We start from the raw sequence: 6,000 nt of genomic DNA, 5'->3' as shown, positions 1-6,000 counted from the left end.
ACTACACTACTCCAGACTGGCAGGAGGGGCAAGATGCACTGCTCCTCTGCTGAGCCCTGTCCCTGGCTGGAGTGGGGGGAACCAAAGTAGGGAGAACCATGTAGTGGGTGTGGGCGGAGGAAGTAGTTTAGGGGAGCTCAGTAAGAAGCGATATAAAAGAGAGGGTGGAACATTCTAGAGAGGGTCTGAGGAGACTGAGTCAGAGGAAGAGTTGGGAGCAGGAGCTCTGCAGGAGCTCTGCTCAGGGAAGAGCGGGCCTAAGTGAGAAAGTCCCAGGAGAAGGAGAAGAGGAAGGAACGGGAGCAGAGGGAAGGCTCCAGGAGTGAAGAAGGAATCCCAGGGGTACGGGCAGTGCTGGAGCCCACCCGTACGCCTGAATCTACCAGGCGGTGGAGGGATTGAGCCGCAGAAGGGGACCGGCCCCTAACTAGTGAGAATTACCACGTTCAACTAGAAACCGGAGGCTTCTACTCTTTCAGGGAGTAGTTGTCGCATCCGCACTCAAGTCGCCGAAAAGGTAACCACATAGGATCCAGGGAACTCCAGGTTGCCCAGAAAGATCCGAAGATACCGGCGTGGGACTCTGTTTGCGAGGCGCAGGGCAAGAAGGGTGAGAGCCAGGCCAGGAAGATGGCTGAGAAAGACATCTAGAACGGGGTTCTGTCAGGCACTCTGGAATTACCTGAGGGATTGCTGATCCCCTACCTGGTGAACACAGCACGACGTGGGAAGTTATGATCTGCAGTTGTAAACAGGAGCAAAGAGAGAACTGTGAGTAAACCCTGAACACTGCACCCCACTGTCTCTGTGAATCATTGCTGTGCCAACATCCCCTTCACCACACTGCACAACCACAGTTACTTCATCATCTACCATCACCACACCGCCCTGGAGCTTAGCTCTACCTATGGAGAGCTGAACCAACTCTGCTGCATTAACATCAGCTCCAGAGAACCAGCTCCGCAGCGGCAGCCCTATATAGCCGCATACCACAGGTGGCGTCACGAACACTTCATAAAAACTATAAAAAACCCTTTTATTGACCGCCCTGGGTCACGGATCAGGTCACCGCCACTGTGACATCTCCCCTAGCACCGACTGGCCCAGCTACCGAGTACTCCACGGCCCAGGGGGTGCATCAGATAGATAAAGAAATCTCAGCAGCACTCTGTGAGAGCCAAGATACACAAAAACAATGACAACATTAAATCTAAACTGTGTTATTACTCAATAAGCTTTACTTACAAAAAACAAAGGTTCTTAGCGCATAAATTGGCCAATTTATGTGTGCCCATCAACAGCTGTAAGGTGACCTTTCCCTGTTGGGTCCTGTTCTACACTTTGGCAGCTGGCACTTGTTCACACTTAGGATGTGCTGGTCAGGTTTCTTACTATAGATTAGTATAGGAGGTTGTAACTGCCTCCTGTCTGACTCTGCACTCCTCCCATTAACCAGCAGGTGCTGTGTAACCAGTAGAGATGAGCGGTGTTCGACTAGAACTGTTCGCCAATCTCAAATTCGAGCTGTTTTGGGCGGTGTTCGAGTTGTTCGACGAACCCGAACGATTTGCAAAAAATTCGGCTGTTCGAGGTTATGTTCGATAACTGTTCGTGCACCAAAAGCGTGTCCTGCATGTCTGGCGCTATTTAGAGCACCAATCATGCAGGGATTGTCTGCCACTCACTGTAATGCCACAGCCATGGTGGTTGTGGCATTACAGTGATTGCCCAAATCGATGGGAACAGTGCCAACAGTGAAACATGAAAAGCCGGCAATTCAGCAGCGGCATACACCTGTACCCGACAATTTAGAACCGAAAGAATAGAGCTTCACACATAGATTAGATAGATATAAACATGTCAGCCACATATATACGAAGTACAGTGAAAGTGCTGCTTACTGTACTTGTCATTTAGCGTAAAGGATTTATCAAAAAAAATATTAGTGTTTTCATGCACCGTCTCTTTAAAAAAGCCGGCCGGCAATTCAGCAGCGGTACCCGACAATTTAGAATAGAAAGAATAGAGAATCACACATAGATTAGATAGATAGAAACATGTCAGTCACATATATATGAAGTACAGTGACAGTGCTGCTTACTGTACTTGTCATTTAGCGTAAAGGATTTATCAAAAAAAATAATAGTGTTTTCATGCACCGTCTCTTTAAAAAAGCCGGCCGGCAATTCAGCAGCGGTACCCGACAATTTATAACAGACAGAATAGAGCTTCACACATAGATTAGATAGATAGAAACATGTCAGTCACATATATATGAAGTACAGTGATAGTGTTGGTTACTGTACTTGTCATTTAGTATTAAAATAAAGGATTTATTATTAAAAAAAATTGGCGTGGGGTTCCCCTTAATTTTAGGCTCTAGCGGAGGTTAAGCAGACGGCTGGGGCAGATGTTTGAAGCCTGGGAAGGGGGTAGTACCCACGGAGCTTCCCAGGCTACTAATATCAGCCCCCAGCTGAATACATAGCCTTTACTAGCTATTAAAATGGGGGACCCCCCCAAAAAAATGACGTGGGGTCCCCCCTAATTTAATAGCTAGCAAAGGCTAGGCAGACAGCTGGGGGCTGATATTAATAGCCCAGGAAGGGAGCCATGAATATTGGCCCCCTCCCAGGCTAGAAACACCAGCCGTCAGCCGCCCCAGAAATGGCGCATTCATAGGATGCGCCAATTCTGGCACTTAGCCTCGCTCTTCCACGCTGCCCTGGTGCGGTGACAGGGGGTAATAGGGTTTGAGTTGATGTCAGCTTATAATGCCAGCTGACATCAAGCCCAGGTTAGTAATGGAGAGGCGTCTATAAGACACCCCCATTACTAACCCCATAGTCAAAGTTAAAAAAAACACAAACACCCAGAATAAAGTCCTTTAATTGAAATAAAGACACAATCCTTTATTGTTCTAAATTAAACCATACTTACCGTCACGCCCATCCCAGCTGAAGCCAACGATCTCCTGCAATAAAAGAAAAATAATAAAGCAACCTCATCCTTACCTTTCCATGGTTCCCACGACAGCTTCAGCTCTGCTACATCGAGATGACTGGCTGGACCGCAGCAGAACGCTGCCATCCAGTCTGTCATCCCGCAGACACTGAGAAGCGCAGGCATGCTTGCGCTCCTCACTGTCTCGCTGTGACGGCATCCAGATGAGCCGAGGTCATGTCCAATGAACTCGGCTCACCTCATGCACGTCACTGACAGCGTGGGAAAATTCTCACGCTGAAGTGCTGAGTGCAGGAGAATTCTCCCACGCTGTCAGTGATGTGCATGAGGTGAGCTCATGTCCAATGAACTGAGCTCACCTCCTGCACGTCACTGACAGCGTGGGAAAATTCTCCTGCAATCAGCGCTTCAGCGTGAGAATTTTCCCACGCTGTCAGTGACGTGCATGAGGTGAGCCGAGTTCATTGGACATGAACTCGGCTCATCTGGATGTCATCACAGAGACACGCTGAGCAGCGCAAGCAAGCCTGCGCTTCTCAGTGTCTACGGGATGACAGGCTGGATGGCAGCGTTCTGCTGCGGTCCAGCCTGTCATCTCGATGTAGCAGAGCTGAAGCTGTCGTGGGAACCATGGAAAGGTAAGGATGAGGTTGCTTTATTATTTTTCTTTTATTGCAGGAGATCGTTGGCTTCAGCTGGAATGGGCGTGATGGTAAGTATGGTTTAATTTAGAACAATAAAGGATTGTGTCTTTATTTCAATTAAAGGACTTTATTCTGGGTGTTTGTGTTTTTTTTAACTTTGACTATGGGGTTAGTAATGGGGGTGTCTTATAGACGCCTCTCCATTACTAACCTGGGCTTGATATCAGCTGGCATTATAAGCTGACATCAACCCCAACCCTATTACCCCCTGCCACCGCACCAGGGCAGCGTGGAAGAGCGAGGCTAAGTGCCAGAATTGGCGCATCCTATGAATGCGCCATTTCTGGGGCGGCTGACGGCTGGTGTTTCTAGCCTGGGAGGGGGCCAATATTCATGGTTCCCTTCCTGGGCTATTAATATCAGCCCCCAGCTGTCTGCCTAGCCTTTGCTAGCTATTAAATTAGGGGGGACCCCACGTCATTTTTTTGGGGGGTCCCCCATTTTAATAGCTAGTAAAGGCTATGTATTCAGCTGGGGGCTGATATTAGTAGCCTGGGAAGCTCCGTGGGTATTACCCCCTTCCCAGGCTTCAAACATCTGCCCCAGCCGTCTGCTTAACCTCCGCTAGAGCCTAAAATTAAGGGGAACCCCACGCCAATTTTTTTAATAATAAATCCTTTATTTTAATACTAAATGACAAGTACAGTAACCAACACTATCACTGTACTTCATATATATGTGACTGACATGTTTCTATCTATCTAATCTATGTGTGATGCTCTATCTTTCTGTTCTAAATTGTCGGGTACCGCTGCTGAATTGCCGGCCGGCTTTTTTAAAGAGACAGTGCATGAAAACACTATTATTTTTTTAAATAAATCCTTTACACTAAATGACAAGTACAGTAAGCAACACTATCACTGTACTTATTATATATGTGACTGACATGTTTCTATCTATCTAATCTATGTGTGAAGCTCTATTCTTTCTGTTCTAAATTGTCGGGTACAGATGCTGAATTGCCGGCCGGCTTTTTTAAAGAGACGGTGCATGAAAACACTAATATTTTTTTTAATAAATCCTTTACACTAAATGACAAGTGCAGTAACCAACACTGTCACTGTGCTTCTTATATGTGTGACTGACATGTTTCTATCTATCTAATCTATGTGTGATGCTCTATTCCTTCTTGTCTAAATTGTCGGGTACCGGTGTATGCCGCTGCTGAATTTGCCGGCCGGCTTTTTTAAAGAGAGTGTCTTCTGAGCAGTTTGTCAGCTTTTGGACACCTTTGCAGGTGTTTTCTATGTGTTTCTATGTGTTTTTGTTTGCCTGCCATTGGTTTTAACGGTGTTCGACGGTGTTCTAAGGTGTTCAACGAACAGTTCGACGAACAGTTCCTCGAACACCCCGGTGTTCGACGAACCGAACCGAACCCGAACACTACGGGGGTGGCTCAACACTAGTAACCAGTTTTACCTGACCATTTAAATTGTAGGCATTTTAGCCCTGAAGTGACATGTTTTGTCCAGTTAGTTGTAGGTTTGTAGCCCAAAAGTGGCATGTAGCGTAGAACAGGACCTATTAGAGAGAGGTCACCTTGCCATGGTTGATGGGCACACATGAATTGGCCAATTTATGCGCTAAGAATCTTTGTTTTTTGTAAGTAAAGCTTACTGAGTAATAACACAGTTTAGATTCAATGTTTTCATTGTTTTTGTGTATCTTGGCCATAATAATGGAGTGTGCTGCGCTTTCTTTATATATATTATGCAGTTTCTGCAGCTGGCACCTGTTCACACTTAGGAGGTGCTGGTCTGGTTTCTTACTATAGATAGAGAGATAGATAGATAGATAGATGTTAGATCTGCTGCAGTAGTCTGCTTAGTTTGGAGTATCTCCGCCATGCTGACGCAGCACACAATTACACTGAACGCCAGGTTAGATATGAATTATTGCACATGCTAAGACCTTGTGATAAATTTCCAGCATTTTCAATACCGACTTATGGAAATTGAGATTTTGCATAATTTTCCATCACTTTGACAGAAGACACTGCAACATGAACTCCGGGTGATTGTTCATACTATGAATTACATACACATTAGCGACATGATATGAACTGTTTATGAAGGATAATGATACATTATTAAATAGTGTTTCCTTTATTCAGTATAATATTTTCTTTCCAATAAAAAGAGAGAGAAGTGAAGAAGTAGATGATGATAATAAGAAAGACTATGGTAATAATGATGATGATGGTCATGACGGTATATAGTAAAGAAGAAGAATGTGTTAAAGGCCTCATGGATCAAAAGTGTCACAATATTAGACATTATTAAATTTGAGTTGATATAATCAGATTGCAACTCTCATTTATCAGAAGCCACTT

Source organism: Phyllobates terribilis, unplaced genomic scaffold (genome assembly GCF_046119375.1).
Source record: "Phyllobates terribilis strain yellow unplaced genomic scaffold, ASM4611937v1 Scaffold_13__5_contigs__length_258822181, whole genome shotgun sequence".
NCBI lineage: Eukaryota > Metazoa > Chordata > Amphibia > Anura > Dendrobatidae > Phyllobates > Phyllobates terribilis.
The sequence above is the reverse complement of the archived record's forward strand: the minus strand, read 5'-3'. Positions refer to the sequence as shown.